Consider the following 21,905-nt stretch of genomic DNA (forward strand, 5'->3'; position numbering starts at 1 on the left):
AAGTGTATGGGGATTTTATTCCCTGTCTGGCTGTCTTCTGACCACAAACAAGTCAGGGTTGCCAAACCCGCGATTTGGTAGCCCAATTGGGCGACTTTTGAAGATTTTTCCCACAACTTTTGACAATTTCCTGTCCCATAGAAACCAATGGTTAAGAAAAATTTGGGCAACTTTTCAACATTGGCTCCCGCGACTTCTGATAGTTTCCTGCCCCATAGAAGCCAATGGTAAAGAGAAAAATTGAGCGACTTTTTGATTATTTGACCCACGATTCGGGCTGAAATCTTTTGGCAACCCTGAAACAAGTTGGAGAATATATTTCAAAGCACCGGGTGTGGCACACGGATCAGCTTAATGCCGATGACACCCGTCCAAATTAGTTTTTTCCTGCTCTGAATTAAATTGTTAAATCGCCATCGTTTAATAACATTCATGACCTAAATTTGTTTTGAAAAATGTAAACTTTACTCTTCAGTGAATAAAGACATCTATATAATAGTTTCATATATAATATTTGTAATTAAAGGTTTGATTAATTATATATAACACGTTCACCGTAATATTATGTATGAAACTTTTGTGGTTTTAATTTGATTTTAGTTTAATTTCCTTGGCTCGTAATGAAGGATATTGATATTTCTACTTTTAATTCAGGTCAAATATTGTATTTAAATATTGACCTCCCGTGTGTCATGTGTTGCATCCTATTCATGCCTCAAATCCATATAGATTCAGCTAGATATAATGAGAACTACCTGCCAATTGGCCAAAGTGAATATTGTGTCCAATTTTGAACCAATCATGGAGGGTTTTAATAAGATCATCTGCAAATGCAATTTTGACCAGAAAATTTAAAGCCTAGTCATAATTGGCAATTGAAATGAGCATTTCAAGTTATCAACCAATCAGAAATATGCTGTTAGATAACCAGTAGTGTCCAGGGGGTTAAGTGTAGGCTAATTAATGGAGTAAAAGTGCATTGCATGTTTTTTATTTTGGTAATTTGGTTGGTTTCCTAAAAAAATAAAGCAATAAACATTGCACAGATCTTTACAGGTTGTCATAAAATCTCAACTTATGAAGGAACCACCCAATCCATTGCATTGGAATTCTAGTGAATATGAAGGATTGGATGATAAAGACCTCTCAGTCAGTTCCTATCAGGGTAATATCTGGCTGTTCATACAAACCCTGTTATATGTACAATTTGTCATTTTAAAAACTTTTAACATCTATGGACATATACATGTCCATGCAAAAACTATGAAGTGTGATAAAATATCACTAGGGATTTAATTAGGGCCTATAGGCCTACATAATATATCCAGTATTATTTTACCCAACATTTTCTGCAAAATATGATACACAGAACATACTACCTCCATGCACAGAACTACCCTTTTTATTCTTGTCCCATAAAGAAATTTTGCCTTTTTAACTGATTTCCATTTCATAGGCCTTGACCTATATGTAAATTGAAAATTAAGGGCTTTTATTTTCCACTAAGTACCGACCATCCTGTAATTTACAAATTTGCATCATAAAAATTAGGCGCACTACATTACGAGGGATCTCTAGTTAAGTGGCCGACTATTGAGGGCTCTCTACACCTATTTACTACAGTGTCATCTTTCATGGGGGATGTGTAGGACATCATCAGTTTGAGTTCTTTCTCAGTGTTTTCCTTGCTAGAATTCACCTAGAGAAGATATCTTACCCTTCCCAGAATCCTTTGCAACATGACGCATCACCTCATTTCAGCAAATAACACTCCCAGTATTGTGTACAGATTCCTTGTGTTTTCATTTTGAGAATAAACCTGGTGTCGATATTTAAGAAATAAGCAAGATCTGAATGGGCTCTGTTCATTTTTGGTACATTTCGTCACTATTGACCCATGTTCCACTAAATAAAGAATCAGTAGGACATTAAAATGGGAGAAATGCATTATGGGAAGTATAAGATAGTATACCTTATCTGGAATTCACCACAATAGTTGATTTTGAATGTGAAATATGGACAACATCAATACTTTTTGACAGACATTCTGGGATACGTCATCCATTAATTTGAAATTTTTTAGAGGACCAGAAGTGCTCCTCAAAAAGGAGGGATTTACAGCAAACCAAATCATGGAGAGGCAAAATATGTCTGCAATAATTCCATTGTAGAATTTGGATGACACAACCCATAAAATGTCATGCACAAAACTGATGATCACTTCCGACTACACAAGCTATTTCCATCAAGAAAAATTACAAACATCAAATCATGTTTAGAAACACGTACACAGAAAACCCTGTAATTCAGCTGTAAATAAAGTGCATCATTGGCACCCTAGAATAGCATTGAGACAATCATATTACAAGGTCTATTACCAGGGAGGACCTTGGCCTAAATTGACCATTGAGGGCTCTCTGCCATGCGCCTGTAAACAAACTATGTCGCTGTCACCCCGATTCACCCCAAACTGAACTTCAATTTTATTTCAGTAACTCTGTCAAGCCCAGGATGTGAGTATTCAAACTGTAGACGATGACTTAGTCTTTGGCAAAAACACCGGGTACCATGCTCCTGTTCAAGACAATCAATATGAAGGAGGGAAGCCTGTGTAGGAGACAAACTCCCTGCCCTGGGTTTCCGTAGTTTTATTTCTGTAGGGGGTTTATTTTTGTGTTGTTTTCAAGATCTATGGGCTGGTGCGTCATTGTTGTTGAGCCGAAACTGAAATGAACACCCAAGTAAATTGAATTTATCGCAGTTTCCTTGTTGTTTCCGTTGAAATTGTGAAATGAAACTTTAAAATTGTGTAAATGATATAATATTGTAGATAATGCCTTCAGTCAATTTATTTTACCTCCAGGGTCTAGTTTTGGATTCTGCATGGAAGGCAAGCTCATCAAAACATGGCAGTCGAGTTTAGCTCAATCGTTAGGGTGTTCGTTATGGTGCGAGAGGTTGCGGGTTCGAACCCTGGCGGTGCCTAGTATGCTCTCGTGGAAAAATTGAGTTAGCTTGAAATTCCCTGGACAAGGAACTTACTGCTAATTGTCTCGTTGTAACCCGCAAACTCGGGAGCTGATCTTGGTTGCGATGGTTATTTGTGGAATGTCTAGGGTGTGCACTCTTGTAGCAGCAATGTCCCTGAATTGTTGTTAAATGGTTTATGGAATGATGTGGGGCCGTAGTGGTCAGCGACAACCTGTAAAGTGTGCTGAGGCTTGTGGATCAACGTCTAGGCGTTGTGCCTGTGCGTAGCGCACTATAAATCACTGCACTTTCTTTCTTTCTTTCTTTCAAAACAATATGGAACTTCATGGGTTATTTAAGTTAAAATCCATACACCCTGTTATAGTCCACCTATGGAAGACAATCATGACCTTAATCTCCTACACAGGGAGTGTAGATTTATCCATTCAGGTTACCCCATTTTAAATTCACACTCCCTGTGATGAAGATTAAGATCATGTGTTCCATACGGGTATGGATTTCAACTGGAATAGGCCAATGTTCATGTATCAGAAACCAAAACACCTGGATGCAGTTCTTTTTATAGTGACCATTTTCCTCTTCTCATACACTATCGCAGATTGCAGGGATCACTTCCACTGGCATCATCTCATTCATGTCCCATATGTGACCAGATCTAGTCCAATCAGGCCCTCCCCGAAAGTGACTGATGCTATTATTAAGTTGAAAGTGGTAGTCCGATCGATAACTCCACTTGAATTGTCTGCATATCAGTTGCCCAGTCTTTGAGTATTTGAGCTAATTACAGTATTCGGCAAGGTCCCTTAGCGGTGTCTGACTGCTCTTTCCCATTATCGTGTGATTGGCGAATGATGGTGTGATTTTATTACTTATATTAGCCTAATCAGAACCCCATTCTATGTTTATGCCATAAACAGTGCCAAATTGGCAGACCTTGCAGAAAACTACATCATTGCTCCTCCCCTAATAAGTCCCCCCCAAAAAAAAAGAAGTGACCCCTGGCACTTATTATGTTGAATATGTTAGTCCACTTTCGAATGTTGGCTTATCAGTTGCCCAGTTGTGATCCCTGTGCATAAGGATGAGAATGTGGATGCCAATGGGTACATAGTTACTGCACATTTCACAGCTTTTATATATGCAGCATGGGAAAGGATCAATCCCTTGGCACAATGCATGATGGGATATACATTGAATAGTGTATGATGGGATACTATAGAAAGATCATTGATACTGATCATTGATACCTGGTAATTTGAAAAGGTTATGAAGTCCCTGGTCAACCTCCCTAGCTCAATGAGCCTTGAAAGCTGTGAAGATGTAGCTATTCTTGGGCATATTCTGATCCCCTTGTAGTTTCCCTCTGTATGGATTCATAGTCTATGACACAGACTATGCGAAGCAGACTACAGATAAGTAAATAATATTGACTATAGAACAGTTGCTCTAGGTGTTCTAATGCTAATCACAATGTAATCAAAGAAGTCATACGCTCACTACACTTTCAACCACCTTCCCGCCTTTAACTTAATCACCAGTCTAAAAATGTGTCGGTAAATGGTACAGCTCTGTACTGCTGAATCGCATGACTGAATATTTTCTTTAAATAGCTACAATAATGTGTTTTGTGACTTTCGTGCAAATTAATGTGATATGGGATGTCTGTCTTTGCCAAAGAAGTTCAATGAGGAGAGCTCAGATTCCACCATGTTGGTGTGTTGCTCATTGCTCATAGAATGAAATGGCGCTTCACATAGCTTTAATTAGAGACACCATGCCCACTACCTTTGAGGGGCACACAGCTTTAATTAGAGACACCATGGCCACTACCTTTGAGGGGCACGGTGGCGCAGCGGTACAGGCTCTGCCTTGCGAGTTCGAGCCCCAACAGTGGCATCGTGATGTGTTTTTGGGAAAGGCGCTTAATGACCTTATTTGCCTCTCTCTACCCAGGGGTGAAATGGAGAGCTGTAATGAATATTGTCCATTAAGCTCTGCCCAAAGATATGAGCATATCAGCATAAATGCACTAGCTTCTTTTTGTGCATGCTTGCACTACTTTATGTAACGCACACCGGCACTTACCGCCGTCAACCCCCATGGATTAAAGGTCTACCTTAACCTCTGTGTTGCCAACAAAACAATTTGAAAGTTTAATGTCTCTTTGAACACCTGCTATTATGGTGTATTAAGTTTGATGTATACTCCGCTTCGCGAGAAGCTATGATGAAAAAATTAACTTGCAGCTTTGCACAAAGGCATTCATGGATACATCATCAAAATATTGCTGAGTATCGCGAAGAATTGTTGCCCGCCCTGTCCTTTCTTATAGAAACTTCGCTGGCCTAGCCCCCAAAAGTTGAACCAAATCCAACTCTCCACGATCAAGCGAAGAAATCTGCTTGGCGAAAGATTTTCCTACATGTCAGCTCAAATTTCTTTGCGGCCTGCAAAATTGCGGTCGCGAAGTGGAGTATACATCGGACTTCATTTATACAATGCTGTATAAGGGCAAACTGATGCGATATATTGCACAGAGTAGGCCTGTATTTCAATTTCATCACTCAAATCTGCAAACGCGAAAAAGGTCACAGCATTGTTGTGATACTGGAGTGTACATTGGCCTTTATTCTTGGTTTGTTTCTGCTGAGTTATGGCCAACTTGATCTCGCAGATTGTATCTTGATTTGATATGTCAGGATATGACTGAGGCAAAGTATGAGCCCTGTGGGATCGGTAAAGGAAAGCAGTACTAAACCTATTATCCCAAAAAGATGTATCTCAATTGATTCTGCTATCTTGATACATCCCTCTGCTGTGGGTTGAGTGTATGTAATTCTCTATTTGACTAATGATGAAAGGGTGTATCTAACAGAGAAATAAGTAGAAGAGTACAGCCTGATATCATAGTTCAGTGTACAGTTGTACCGTACCAACCTAAAAGAAGGTATAGCATTACGATTTCTTTATATAATACTTCTTTCTTGAACATGGAAGTCGTACAAATTAAGTTATTGAAGCTAAGGAAGAAGAGTGTGAGATCATAGCAAAGCACGTGCAACATACATCCTTCTGATGTGAAACAGACATTGAGCCCTGTGTGTTAGGTTAAGGAAGGTAGTGCTAAAGGCTGGGAGCCTATGAACAAGTACCTTGCTGATCAGCAACTTCCTTACAGCCAGCAAACTACGACTAATTTTAAATCTCGCCCCCTCTCCTGATGTGGTTTATAGTAGAAGGGGTGTCATTTATCAAGTAAGTCTGGCAGGATTGAGGTTTGACTCGCTACGCAGCTGTATTAGTGTGTGTGTATTAATAATATACTACTACTTACCTGATTTTTTCATTTTGTCAAAAGGTGCAAAACCTTGCATGGATCCACCTGCTGCCTTTTTATTTCTGCTTTTGGAATTCTTGTCGAGTTCGCAACAAAAGAGGAGCGGACATCTGGATTTTGAATAGGATACAACAAGCGTTTGCCTTTTGATTGGATTAAGCTGTATGTTCATTTGCTGCATTAAGGGTGTGGTGTCTTGCGTTGTCATCGACGACGATTTGTCTTATTTTGATTCAATTATAGGATTGAAATGATGGACTTCAATCTGCTACTGCTGATGGATAATATCATTGTCCGTGAAAAGGACGTCGATCATCATTAGGGTGATTTTGGCAGTGTAAGGGAGCGAAGATAGACGGATGGATACGTTGGATTGATACGCCACCATGGGCTATGGATGTTACAATCAATCCCGGATGATGCGTGGAGTAGTTGTAGTCCGCCTAAATTTGATAGTCGTTGTGTGTGTATGGATGTCTCTATGGATGTTCTATTCATTTTGTCTTGTTGGATGGAAAATGTATGGGAACCCGAAGGTCCTGGGTTTGTTTTGGGATGTTATTGTTTACAATCTGTTATAATCACAATACTTAATTGTAGGTATAGCCTAGGCATTAGGGCCAATCTGGCTTGAAATGTGGGGGGGGGGACACCCGGCCAAAATTGTTAAAAAGTGGCTGAAAATAACAAAAATGGGTCATTTTGCGAAAGGTTGCCGGGGGGCAGGTGTCCCCGGATTGACGCTCTTGAGCCTAGGCAATAGTATATAATATTCAGTAGATTCAGTTCAAGAAAATGTTGTCAAATAGTAGAGGATGTGACACTCTGTTGTTGCATGGTGCGCAGTGCTTAATGGTTAGTCATTTAAAGGAGGGTGGGCAATTATTCTTTTACTGGGATTTTAATATTGTGTTTTGACCCAATTTCATGAGAAAAAAATTACCTGAAAGGATCGAGTAAAGTTAGTTAGAAAAGGTTTGGGGGGGGGGGTATTTAGGAAAGAGGCTGAAATTTGATATATTACGATTTAATTGTTTTAATTTTAATTTTTTTGTTCTGTTTTTGAAGTTGACATGTAACCAATGACTAAGTTGGCTATTTTAGCAAATTTATTGTTTAGTTAATTTAGCCGCACGTTTAAGATGGGATTAGCAGTTGGATCAAGGTAGATGTAGCATCTTCTTTGAAGTGTGAGTGAATATAACGTTAAGTGGTATTAAAGAGCTTTATCGGTCTGTGATCTCAGGAAGCTCACTAAGCCATGGATCGTAGGACCAAGTGTAGTCTCTATTATAGACCACGCCATTACAGAAACTCATAATACATTATAGTGTTTTTTATAGAGACTAGACCAATGCAGGTGTTCAAAGCATATGGGCAGACAATATTTAGCTGAGTAAGCGAAATAAAGGAGCAATAGAGATAAACTACTCAAATGATGATGGGCATTTTAGCAACATCATCTTTTGTCACTGGCGCTCGATGCAAATGATAAAATTAAAGAAAAATAACCATAACGACAACGCAAAACACCAGAAACACCAACAAGTTTCTGAATCCACATAAATTTTTTGTTCCCTGTACATGAAAAGAAAGACAAGTTTGCTCCATGTACACCCCTTGTCCTGGGCATGCTTGAAAATCTTGAGCCGGAAGGATTGCTCTTATAATCCAACTATACTCTCTAAAGCTCACTTTGAAAACCACTGCGCATGCATGCATTCCACGTGATGCAATGAGCCTGAGATATATACCCACGGAATCGCTGACCAGGCCAGCGAAACCCTGTGGCTACAGGTCGGTGATCTTCTGCGTGGCATGCGAGGGGTCCAAGGTATGAATCCTGTGGTACCAAGTGATTTCTTTGTTCATCTTCCCTCCTTTGATCTTTCGCATCTGATAGCAAACAAACCATGGGTTGGGTTTAGATTAACACTGATCTAACAAGGCAAGTGTCTTATTGTATGGGCGGAGCCATACTTTAATTTTGTTTTGCAATGTTTGTTCGCACGTTTAAGGGTTTATCTAGCCACTGTATAGATTGAAAGTTGCAGGGTATATAGTATGTAATCGAATGAAGAAGTAGATAGATTTTCTATAATAATATGTGTTCAGGAGAGGAGATATTTAACAAAAACAAAAACACCCAAGTCCGTCAAATGCACGAATAAGAATATGTGTATAGTATAGGCCTATCCACCATTGGGGAATTGCTGCAGCTGATTAGAGTCGTTCATTTCGTGCGGTACATGATTAGAGTCGTTCATTTCGTGCGGTAAATAGCGGGCAATGGGTGTATTTTTTGTTTGCTTTTGTGTTGCTTTTTGGAAACACTCGCGCCCGCTATAAAGTCGTTAATTTGTTTGCACAGACCTAGTCTCCTACACAGCCAATTTGTGTCGGGCGATCCGAACAAACATCGTGATAGCCACATACAGTCTGGCCCGAGGCACAGACTATCAAGTGTTTATTTACCAGTGACCTTCAATAAAATCGATACTGTAGTACAATTTACAAACATGCTATATACAGGGTGTCCCTGAAAGAACTGTTTCGTCAGAAACTTAATTGTTTGGGTATTTTAACGCCACAACTAAACAAAACTAAATACGTTTTGAATTTTGACAAAAAGACGAAATATTAAGATTAGAAATTTAATAACGTGGCATAATCACTGCGCATCATAATTTTTACTTCATTTACTGTATAAAACACATCTTTTGACTCATTATGACCCCAGATTTTTTTTTTTTTTTTGAGAAACAAAAATCCTTCCAAACTTCACATAGAGCCAAAAATTTACAAGATTAAATTTTTTTATTTTGGCATAACAATTCAGGGAATTTTGTTTTTGTTTGTTAATGTTTGTTTTAATACGCAATCACTCGGGCACACCCTTTCCAACGAAAAATGAAAACTTTAATCTCAACATTTAATTTTGAGCATGGAGAAAGGAAATCATAATTTCCCTCCCGTTTACCCCCATTTTCCCCTTCTGTTTTTTTTCTTTTTTTTTTTATTTTGCTTTTCACCTTTCCACATTTTTTCTTCTCCGACAACCCTTGTTTACCAAAAGTAATACATTTTATTTAATTTATGACGACACAGCATTCTGTCATCCCTGTCTAGCCCCCCTCCAAAGGTCTGACCTGGTTGTTAAACCGGCGCAGGCCAGATGTCAGACCTGCAAATCAAATGCAGCAAGGTAGAGGTTGTAATATCGTGCACATAGCTACCTATACCTTGCTGTGTATAGTGAACAGAGCACATGTATTTTGCTCACTGGCAATTGATACAAACAGAAGGTATCAATAAATGGGACAGTATGAATGGATCGTTTTCGAAGTTTATGTTGTGATGAAGTTTGGCAGTCAACATGTGCGATGATGCCGAGTATAATATAAGGTCTACAGGGGTTTTAACAACATGGTGTATCGCCTAAACTTGGTAAGTTGTATTTGTAGAGCTGAATAGATTTCGGGGTCATCCAAGGTCACCCAGGGTTCATCTGAGGTCAAATGACTAAAAAACTGTCATAATGGCACGAAACTTGGTGGGTATAGTCAACACTTAGAGTAAAATTTTTGGAAGGTCATTTTGGGGTCATCCGAGGTCACCCAGGGGCATTTGAGGTCAAATTACTAAAAACTGTTATATGGGCTCGAAACTTGGTGGGTATAGTCAACATTTAGATTCAAATTATTGGAAGGTCATTTCGGTGTCATCCGAGGTCACCCAGGGGTCATCTGATGTCAAATTACTAAAACTGACATAACAGCATGAAATTTGGTGAGTACAGTCAACATTAAGAGTCAAATGTTTGGAAGGTCATTTTGGGGGTAATCCAAGGTCACTTAGGGGTCATCAGAGGTCAAATGACTAACATCTGTCGTATGGGCATGAAACTTGGTGGGTACAGTCAATATTGCTAGGAAACTGTCTATACATACAAACTGAACTTCCACCACTGGCACGGCTCGGGTTGTTTTGGTAAAGCAATACCAACACCTGTTGTGAACTCAACACCACGAGGGGATATCCCATATCCCAACCCGTGCTCTGGGCATCTTGTAAAACATAAACATTACACAGCCGTGCGGCCTATTACATTTCCATATTATTACCTTCTTGAATCACCCCACACTCCCCATCCACCATCCAGGCTTCGCCCATACAGGGTTCTGAAAAGAAACTCACATCTAAACACAACCACTACCATACCATCACCCAACAACCTTACACACCAACCGCGTATGACGAAAACCGCGCATGACGAAAACCGCGCAACCCGAGAACCGCTCTAGTTACATGTAGGCCTTCGTCCAACGCTGCATCAGCACAGCCATTCTCTTTACAAAAATGCAACAATTTGATTTTTTTAATGATTTCATAGATTTTCTGAATTGTTTATCACTGATGATCGTATCTTAAAGCAACAAACTTGTCCTCACATCACACATAAGCTTTCAAATCATTTTCCCTTATTTTCATAGTTTCAAGTGAATTCATGTTTACTCTTCAACCTCTCCTAGCTACATGTTTCTATTCTACAGACATTAATAACAGAAATGGTTCCCAAATGTAAGTTATGTAACATTTTCAACCTGCAAGCAACCCTCACCCTTCAGTAACACGAATCAAATTTATATCCAGGAAAGCCAGCCACCCATGAATCAGGAAATCTACTAGGCCATCGACTTCTACCACCCCAAAATGACTTCAGAATCGGTGCTTTACGTGATCGACCGGTTCCAGTGAAACCAGAAACATGGGAAAAGTTACATTTTTTGATCCATAAGCTTTTAAAATGACACCAAACATGTTTTTGAGAAGATACAGTGTAATTTCCTTCATATTGGTTTACATGCATTTCTGAGATATTTGGCAATGAATTACTACACTTGCAGGAAGTTAGAAATTGTAACTAGTGTCAACAGACAATTAGTGATGAAATAATTCTCTTTTAACTGTTTTGCTTTGATTGATTGTGTAAGATTAAGGTATGTAATCATGATCGTTCCCAATTTTGCGAAAAAAGGGGCAATTTCTAAACTATTTTTAGGCTAATATATAGGCCTACCCGTTTTTATGTGTAAAATAGGGGTTTCAGATGCTGAAAATGTTTTTAGGGTTTTTTTTACGCGAATGATCATGCGTTATGCCTTTGAATTTGAAGTGACAACACTGGGACCAAGACTCAATTTTATTTTGATGGTGTGTAGCTTCTGAAGGCCTTCATCTAAAAATAAGATCTGCCGACATATCTGGGTTTTGTGGGAATGGATCACATATAAATTTACACCAAGGTACATGTATATCACTGCAGACTTAAAATACATTCAAATCTCAATTTCCCGTAATGTTTTCCTGTTCCTGTATGCTAACTCTAAAATTGAAACTTTGCTAGATTTAGGTTTCTATTCCTTTCTACAGTCCATGATCTAGGCCAACAGTATCTAATGGTTATCTGTCAAGGATTTCTAACTGATGGTATGACTTCACAAATATTGGAAAAGTCATAATTGAATTTCACATGGATTTCATTTCCTGAATTTCGCTTGGAGTACAAATATGTAAATTGCATTTCATGAACTTAAACACTTGGCCTTGGTGATGCTGGAGAAAATTGACAGGGATGATATTTTGGAGGCCACATGAGAGGAATTCTTTTTACAACATGGCAAATGTGAAAGTTCAATAGATAGTCCTGGTCTAACCCCAGTTCATCACATCTAGAATCTGTGAATTCATGGTGTCATTGTGGTTAGTAATAAACCCCGTGTTATAGTCTTGATTTTAGGGGAGCTGGGAGAGGTTTTTAGCAGAGTATAGATTAGTCCATCTCAAACCTGACTTGGGAGAGGGGTCATATAGTGCAGCATGAAAAGTTCAATGGATGCTTCTGGCCTAAAACCCAATCCAGCTCCTATGGTCTTTGTGGTTAGTAATTTACCAGGAAGGGGCATAATAAACTGAATAGAAGGAAACTGTACAGCTTTGTATGGTTATTGACCTAGTGCCCTATAGCTGGCTATTTTGAGTTCATGTTTTGTGGGAAAGTGGTTTGACCATGTTGACCAATGTCCTTGTGTATGGGTAGATGGGTGAACCATGTACATGTGAGCTGCAATGATCTCATTCACATTGGCAGAGTTAGGTAATTTCCATACAACAATCTTAGGTCCAGACTTGACCTCATGTTGTGGGGAACCCAACATATTCAAAGGTCACTCTACCCATAAACATTTTGAGGGTAGAGAACTGTGAGTTGTGCACTGACTACAGTACTGGTGCTACATTGTAATTTTAGAGATAAGATCTAAAACTGGGTGGGCATTGAAATCAAGTTCAACCACAATCTTGGAATCAAAGATAACATCCAGGGGCAGTCTTGTTCTATAGGCCTACAGGTTTACATCAGAGGCTTACATGCCTACATGTAGGACTAGGATTAGGACTGTTGTCATGTGATGATGTTTGATTCAAGGGCAGTCTGAGCCATCTGGTAAGAACATTCTGCCAGATTGCTTCTGCTGCAGACCATGATGCTCTCAGAGATAGCCAAAATGATCCCATATTCAATGCCAACGTTCAATAACCTCTATTCAACAAGCATAGCTCAAAATTTGACCTCAAGTTGTAGAGGATGAGTTTTTGTACCTGACAAATGGAAAGGCCATTTTATGCATGAAGAAGCTAATGGGGTTAAAGAACTGTGTACTATGAACATGTTTGACACTTATTAGTCTCATCTCCAATGGCAGAGTTCAAATCAGTTTTCTTGATGGGCTCATGATGAAACCAAGTTTTCTTTGATGAAACAAAGGGGTATGTTTTAATATCCTTTGTTCTAAAATAAACTTCTAATATGAAATTCACAGCTGTCGTCTGTAAACTAAATTTAAATTTCAGCAGGTGTTAAGTAGCCAATACCTAAGTGAGTCTAATTCAGACACAACTCATTGAATTATAAAACACCTGTATAAATTAGGTAGAACAAATGAATCAAATTGGTAGTAATTGTTCTATGTTGAAGTGAGATTCAATGACTCCCTAAGGTACCTTGTCACTGGTTTTTAATAAGGTGTGTTATGGGTCATTTAAGGTCACATGAATTAATCAAGTTTGGTGGTAATGGTGTGGTATTAGCCAATTATATCTGCAGGGGTGGTGTGTCATTTGTAAATTGAAAGGGACTTGTATTGAAGGAGACAGTTTCCAGTACTGAAATAAAATTACAATCCTGACTGTGGGTATGTGGAATGGTGGAAAGTTTGTAAAATCTGGTTTCATGGAAGTACTTAAATGCTAGTTTAGTTTTAGCAGGGAAGTGCAAACCAGTGGTTTTCATGGTTTTAGGGATGACTGTATTATAGTTGCTAGGACTACTAGTCTACTACACTGTATTGAACTATAGATAAATAAATAGGCCTACATTTGTTGTATCAAACTGACAGTTTATACTAAGAATTAAAGGCTCATCAAACTTGTGTCAGAGGGGACTTGTCAATTGTCATGGTATTTGGACTTGTTTTTTCCCCTCTTATATAAAATTGGATGGAAAATCTAGCAAAGCTAGTGTAAAGTATTAAAGTATGCTCAATATAAATAATACAGTACAAATAGCCTTCGGGCTTTACCTGTGACCACACTTTAAATTACATTGTATAGTATAGTATAGTATACATCTATACTAATAAAATAATAAGCGGTCTCTATCTGTCTATCTGTCTATCTATCTATCTGTCTGTCTGTCTGTCCGGCTATGCGTTTACCGCACTTCGCCAAAGTCGTGCTGAAATTTGGGATATAGATAGGTATTGGGAAAAGCATGTTGGCCATGTGGTTTTGAAGGTCATCGGAGGTCAAGGTCAAAGGTCAAAATTTCAAACTTTGTCCGATCGGGCCCAAACTTGGTGGGTGGAATCCATGATAGGAGGGGAATATAATGCGCGAAATAAAATCAAGGTCAACCGAGGTCAAAGGTCATTACGGAGGGTCAAATTTCAAACTTTGCCCGATTGGGCACAAACTTGGTGGGTCGAAACATTCGTATGAGGGGAGCATGAAAAACATTATATAGAGGTCATCCGAGGTCAAAGGTCAAAGGTCATGGATTTCAAACTTTGTCCTCTCGGGCTCAAACTTGGTGGGTGGAATCCTTGATACGAGGGGAATATATGCGCAAAACAAAATTGAGGTCAACCGAGGTCAAAGGTCATGTAGGGGCTAAATTTAAACTTTGCCCTATTGGGCTTAAACTTGATAGGTGGAATCCTTCATATGAGGGGAGCATGAAAAAAATTAAACTGAGGTCAAAGGTCATCTGGGGTCAAACAGTATCGCTATCATGCCAGTGCTCTCACAGCATCAGGGCTCTCACAGCTACAGGTGCACTAGTACTAATAAAATAATAAGCGGTCTCTGTCTGTCTGTCTGTCTGTCTATCTGTCTGTCCGGCTATGCGTTTAGCCGTGCTTGACGCATCGAGCCGACATTTCGGATATGGATAGGTAACGGAAAAGCATGTTGACCGGTGGTTTTCAAGGGCCCCTTGAGGTCAAAGGTCATCTAGGGGAAAATACCCCAACTGGATAGCAAAAGCAGCGGCAAGTGGATACAAATATGTGTACTGGGCAGCTCTGGACATGTTTCATCCAGCCCATCCAGCCTTTGGCTATCTGCCCAATTTGAAATGCACTGTAATGTCTACCCAGAATGCATTGCTGCAACATAATAAGCGGTCTCTCTCTATCTGTCTGTGCGGCTATACGTTTCGCAGCGTTTCGACGCATCGCGCTCAAATTTCAGATATAGATAGGTATTGGAAAAAGCATGTTGGCCATGTGGTTTTGAAGGTCATCGGAGGTCAAGGTCAAAGGTCAAAATTTCAAACTTTGTCTGATCGGGCCCAAACTTGGTGGGTCGAAACCTTCGTATGAGGGGAGCATGAAAAACATTATATGGATGTCATCCGAGGTCAAAGGTCAAAGGTCATGAATTTCAAACTTTGTCCTATCAGGCTCATACTTGGTGGGTGCAATCCTTGATACGAGGGGAATATACATGCGCAAAACAAAATTGAGGTCAACAGAGGTCAAAGGTCATGTAGGGGCTAAATTTAAACTTTGCCCTATTGGGCTTAAACTTGATAGGTGGAATTCTTCGTATGACTGAGGGGAGCATGAAAAAAATTGCACCAACGTCATCCGAGTTCAAAGGTCATCTGGGGTCAAACAGTATCGCTATCATGCCAGTGCTCTCACAGCATCTGGGCTCTCACAGCCGCAGGTGCACTAGTGTAGTATACAATGAATAGACATTCAACATTCTTATTTTAAAGCTTATTCCAAGTTGTGATTCAAGTAATAGGATACAAGCCAGACACTACATTTTACTACTCATCATTGGTTTGATTTATATCATCCACTCATTTCGTTTTCTACTATGATGCACTGAATAGGTCAATCTTTGTCAAAGACTACTCGTGATTCAGGAGAGTTTCGGCCAAAAGTCAAAACTTCAGGCCTATATCGATGGTCTAAATTTCTTGAAAAGTTGGTATATTGATTGGTCCACTTTGAAATTCTCAGCGGCACACCTGCTGTACCAAAACCAAACTTGAGTACCCCCCTCCCGTAATAGGTATCAGGTCTGTATAGCACAGACTATTGATATGATTATGTATGCCTGTTTCAAGTTCAAAAGACCATCTACTGGTCATTTGACCTCAAGTTGTTTTGTATGAGCTTTTGTACCCCCCCAAAAAAAACATGTTCAAATGTCATTCTCCGAGTCCACTGCAAAATTTTACTTTGAAAGCCCACTTAAAACTGATATGAAAATAAGCCTGAAGGAAGCTACATACATGATACATGGGCACTCTTCCCTGACCTTGAGAGCATGTTGTGCATGATGGTGTTTTGATCATTTTCAGACAAGCATTTAGCTGTATCAGCTAGTAGTTGTTATGACTGGGGGGAAACCCTTTTTTTTTTCTCCCGGATGAGAATGGGATGAGTTCTTACTAACCAGTATGTCCTGTACTAAACCATGTAAACACTGCAGATGGTTATCATCAAGTTAAAATGATCATATGACACCTTTGGAAGAAATAAAGGGGTGGGGTCAGGCAGGGAGGGCCACTCAGCTATAACAGAGAGATTGCGGAGAGGCGTTCACTGCAAACGCAATACGGGTTACGGATTTCTGCATTTTGCGGTAGAACGTCATAGTCCCGTTCACATCCCAACTAGCCTCCTACAAAGCCAGTTTGTGTCGTTCCTAACGCTCGTCGTTCCTAGTATGTTCGTGATAGCCGCATAGAGTCTGAAGCAAGACTACGTGTAAACGCAATTGCAATCATGATGGCGCTATGCTGAGACAAATAATCTAAAGGTAATAGAAAGCACCCATTGATTCACCTTGGGTGCATCGAACCAGAGAAGATTATCTTCTTTCATCGAACTACTTTCCTCGGTATTGATATGCAAATACGACTGGCTGTATCTATAATGTTCTAAGCATTCAGTCCAGATTAGCGATATTTGAGTTTTGCGGGCTATTGGAAAATGAGTATAGGCCTATGTTCAAACGTGTATGCTATTTGTCTAAATCATCTAAACAGAGTTTGGTGTTGGATGCCTAGGAAGTCTTGGCGTATATTATTTGAATAACAAGAAACAAACTCCATTATCATATAAATAATACCCTGTTTACTTTCTAAAGCAAAATGAAAATAGATAATCTAATATGCCTAGTTCGATAAACTACCCAGCAAACACAAATATATTACAGAAAACGTTAAATGTCGGGTTAAAGGTTATGTGAGTGTCAAGGGCATTAAACGTTTTAATAACATTCAAAAAACCTTTTGTTCAAAAATTGCTGATAAGCGTTCTAACACAATAGACACTTAAATATGTTTGCCAAATGATATTTTACTATAGCATTTCAATTTTGGCTTAAAATGTTGTTGTATTATTTTTTCAGTATAACACGAGTTTTCATGATTTTTATATAAACATAGGCCTACGTCGATATGTTATCAAAATGTTTTAACTAAAACCAAAAACACATGCATTATCATGTTTTAAAAACATTTTTGAGTTTGCTGAATTACAGCTGTTTAATGCACAACGAAAAAGCAAGGCGAAAAATAGCGTTGCACCGAACTTCTGTTCCCCGTCCCAAACAGACAATTATACAAGCATCTAAATGCCGTAACACGACACAATCTTGCCTAAAACGCCTCTTCGCAAGCTGATTTTTGGGCGGCATTTTCCACACACAAATGAATAGGCAATCTGCCCGTTCAAATTCGCGTCGAAAAAAAATCGAAATTTGTTCACTTCTTCTTGTCTATACGAGATCAAATTTTAACCCCCAAAATGGTTTTTATTACATGTCGAACTCTACTTGTTCTATTAGGATACTTTGATTCGCTTCATAACAAGAAAAACATAACATTTTTCTGCATTTTATAATGCGTTTTTTTGTCATTTTGGAACGTCATTTTTTGCTACCAACCGCAACGTAATCGCCTTTACGGTAATTCCACGATTGACCAATTCACAATAGATTTCACCCTCTAGAGGGCATAATAACCGATTTTCGACTAATGTAGCTTGCCGTTGGCGTTCCCGTGTCACGTTTCACGTAAATTTCGCAATCTCTCTAATAGTGTACATTGTACATGCATGTGACCAAAAAATGTGAAAGAAAGAATTTAGGCCTGTAACATGCCTTCTGCATGTACATGTAGGGGTCTTCAAGCATATATTTTCAAGAAAAGGGGTGTTTTTTTCAAGCTAGTTGGACGTGTACACCTGTTTTCGGAGGTCATACAATGGGGGGGCAACATAGCTCAAGGTCATGGGTTCAAATCTCGGCAGTGTCAACGTGATGTGCACTTTAGGCAAGGCTTAGCCGGGATAGAACTTGGTCAGTTCCCTCGGATCGCGATGTCCAAACAGTAGAGACGCGTAGCGCCGAGACGTGAAGAGGCGCGTAGCGCCGACATCGAGGCGCGTAGAACTCGGATTGCTTGTGGTATGGTAGTAGTCAGACCTCATATAAATTACTTGTGCTATTGGGCAATGGCAGAGAGGCTCTATACTACTTACTAGAGCTAAGCCGGGAAGGTCGCTGAGGAGGCTCAACTCAGTCAAATTTGGTGCAAAATTGTACTAAATAGGGTTTATTTTTTGCAAAAAGTCTAAAACTTTAGGGATTATTTTGGTTGGTTTCATGTGTGTATACTATTGTGGTTGAATATAGAGGGGAAGGGTAGGGGGGGTTCTTAGTGGGTACAGGGATGTATGGCAGATTAGTGTTTAGCAACCATTGGGTTTAGTAACATGGGTAATCATGTAATGCGGCACAAGTTAAAACTGGTTTATAGATTCTGAGGATGAACTCCTCAGGCCAGATGTTGGGACATCCTGAGCTGCAAAAATGGTGTTTGGCTGTACCCAGTATGGAAATTGTAATGACCCATCCCAGGATGTCAAGAGAGGGATGATCTTTCCTGAGGAGGATGTTGTGCCTATATGGAGGGGAAAATCCTTTTGACACTACCCTGATATTTAGCTTGTAAGAGATGGGCTTGCCACGACACTGAATACTATCTGTATGATTGTACTGTACTGCATATATGGGATAAAAAACCTTTGCTTAGTTGCCACCCAGGTTTATCTTTAACCCAAGAGTTTAAACTTTCTTGAGATCTTCCATGGTCTATTATTCATGATGATTATCATTTCAAATTGCTGTTGGCTGGGGGGGGGGGGAGGGAATCTTGTTGTTGACCACTTTCACAACCTCACAGGAGGTTGTGGAAATGGCACAGGGGGAACACTCTTCATCTGTGAGTATGGACTTTGAAGAAGATGTTACATATTATCCACTGTCAGCTGTCAACTGACTTGATGAAGAAAGTGCATGAGGAATATAAACCAACAGAGAAAAACCCCAGGGTGGCACTAACATGACCTTCAGAACCCCAGAATTCATTGATCCTTGCTCTCATGCCCCCCAATTGGCACCTGAATCTAATGTTTTCTGTGCTACTTTGCAAGTCCAAAAGCTTCAAAAAGATGACTGGCTCTTGCGATTCATAAGTGCTAGCTGAAGGCCTGTCCAGGGATGCCTGTCTCATCAGGACTAGTGTAGTCCAACCAGACGGACCTGTCTGTTTCTTAATTACCAGACTATACTCAGACTCCCATCACTCAAGAAAAATTTATCTGCAGAAGTCACTATAACCGCACCGCCCAAATTCACTGGACTTTACGATTCATCTTTCTGGTCTTTCTTGGGCCATGCAAGACCCTGATAAAAGTTCTTTCAGAGTCTATGGTGAGACTTTGGATACTTTACATAGGCCTACAATATACATTAGGCCTAATAACCATGATTCCTGAATGAGGTCCCTTTTATATTCCAAAAATGTTCCCAGGACCCACACCATGTGATGTCTATCACCATCATTTCAGTGAACCTTTTCCTCAAACCCTGGCAAAGGATTTGAAGTGACTAGAGTTTGCAGCAGTCCTCAAATGAACTGTTACAGATATGGTAGACGACATTGGTTTACTAAACAAGTTCAAAAGTATTTGAAGGAGTCTAGTTGAACTTCGAATCTACAAGTTCATTGTGGATTGATTTTAGCAACTCAACATATGGTTGTATTATTATGTAGTCTTTATTTGCAAGTTCATGCACTTGGATCCGCAACATGCTCATCTATCTGGGACACAGTTCTTAAACCCCAATACTTTCGAACATTCAATTGAATGACCTTTGAAAATTTGGGTACAAAAACTCATACTCTGCAACTTGAGGTTAAAGTTTGCATTATGATTATGTAATTGAGGTTATTGGACTATGCCATTGGGATGAGGCTATTTTTGGTCCATTATGTACATGCTGAAGTAATAAATTTGTAGTGTGAACAGGTAATAGCTAAATATAGAAGAGCTTTAAATATCAGGATCAATAAGTACATTGTATATAGCCTACATGTCTGCATGGGGAAGAAATTGAAAAGTCATACCACGTTTGTCCCCCGCATTTGGCCTAAAAGTACTACTAACTAAATTTCCTCTTTGTGTCTTAGGACTGTAGCTTTCAGTCACATCCTACAGGTTGGCCTTTAATAAATTAAGCTCTCTTACATTACAGACACCAAATACTGTCATTTTGTATCTGTAAAAACTTTAATGACACCTCGGTCACTTTTGAAGAGGTATTAGAGTGGTTTGATAAGACAGGTGCACTGTTCAATTCCAAGCAAATTTGATTGCATATATTGTCTCCATTGCATTTACACACACAAACCTCCTCTGACAATCACAGTGAATGGAATTTGTACGGTGAGACATCAGAAGGTGTCACCATTGCAATGTTGGTACCGCTGAGAGCAAAGTGTCCTTAAAATGACTAAAAGTGGGACAAAAATTTGACAGATCCCCTTATACACTAAAATCCTGGCTATGCTACTGCTCATGTTATTTATGAAAGCTCTGATTTTTGAAGAAAACAAATGAGTTAAAATTCCATGTATTTACTATTAAGGTATTTTCTGAGTGAACTAGCAAACTAAACACATCTACTGTACATTCTGTTTGTTGTGGTATCATAAAGGTCCTTTCACCCCACTAAAACCAGTATACACCTATCCGACTTCGCCATTACTGCGGTGTCCCCGATGTAAAACTGCGGTGTCCCGAGGTCGGGGGTTCCATCCATTATTTATTTTGTGCTATATAGTATTGTACCCGGAATTGTACACAACAGTGATATTCAATACACAATCATGAGTATTGAATTACGAATTAAATCTCCCGCTCTGGTACATCTGTGTTGCCGTCAATAGAGGGCCAATACAGTAAACGCTTCTCGGATTGGTGTATAGGTGTTTTCACCCACTTAAAACCACTTCCAAAAGTTGGGATGTCTCATGTCTGCAACATAGTCATCACCACAAAAGGTTGTCAACACAGTGTGTTAAGCCTGATGCAGACTCCACATCGCGGCCGCGACCTGAGCTAGGTTTTTATAACCTTGGCAGTGATAATTCTCATTGCACGGTGGATTTTTCATCAACGATGAGAGTTGAATTTTGTTCAACTTTTTTGCTCTCTCTTGCGATATTGCGGCTTATGATTGTCAGCTGGAAAATCAAGGTCAGCCGAATGACGTTGAAGCCAATGCCAAATCTACATCGATATACACGCACAGTTGCAGTACATTCAAATTTCATCATGCAATGCTGCGGTGTAAAAAGCATTGCAGCTTTGCGTGATCTTGTAATGTGGAGTCTGCATCGAACTTTACTGACTCAGTACACCGGTCGATCTTACCGCTTTCCGATGTTGATTAAGATACTTCTTGCATCGATCCCGAGATGCGGAAAAACCAATAGTCATTTTGTCCCACATAAATGAATAAATAACAAAACCCCCGATCCCCGAGTGGACTCACCCATTCGGTGACGTCACACACGATAATCATCCCTTATCCTCCTTGGTTTCTAGATGAGATAGACGCGTGGATTTTTCTTTACCAACGCTAA

The 21,905-nt window shown here is 39.5% G+C and overlaps 1 protein-coding gene across 1 annotated transcript in view; it reads left to right on the top strand.

Annotated features, from left to right (window-relative positions):
• Positions 1–6,269: 6,269 nt before the first annotated feature.
• Positions 6,270–21,905, top strand: part of LOC140161664 (formin-like protein 2) — a 109,827-nt gene continuing 94,191 nt past the window's right edge. Inside the window, exon 1 of the mRNA XM_072184965.1 lies at positions 6,270–6,296. The gene's annotated coding sequence lies outside the window, so the exon portion shown is untranslated. The remainder of the gene's footprint in view (positions 6,297–21,905) is intronic.

Source organism: Amphiura filiformis, chromosome 10 (assembly GCF_039555335.1).
Source record: "Amphiura filiformis chromosome 10, Afil_fr2py, whole genome shotgun sequence".
In the NCBI taxonomy this organism is placed as follows: Eukaryota; Metazoa; Echinodermata; class Ophiuroidea; order Amphilepidida; family Amphiuridae; genus Amphiura; species Amphiura filiformis.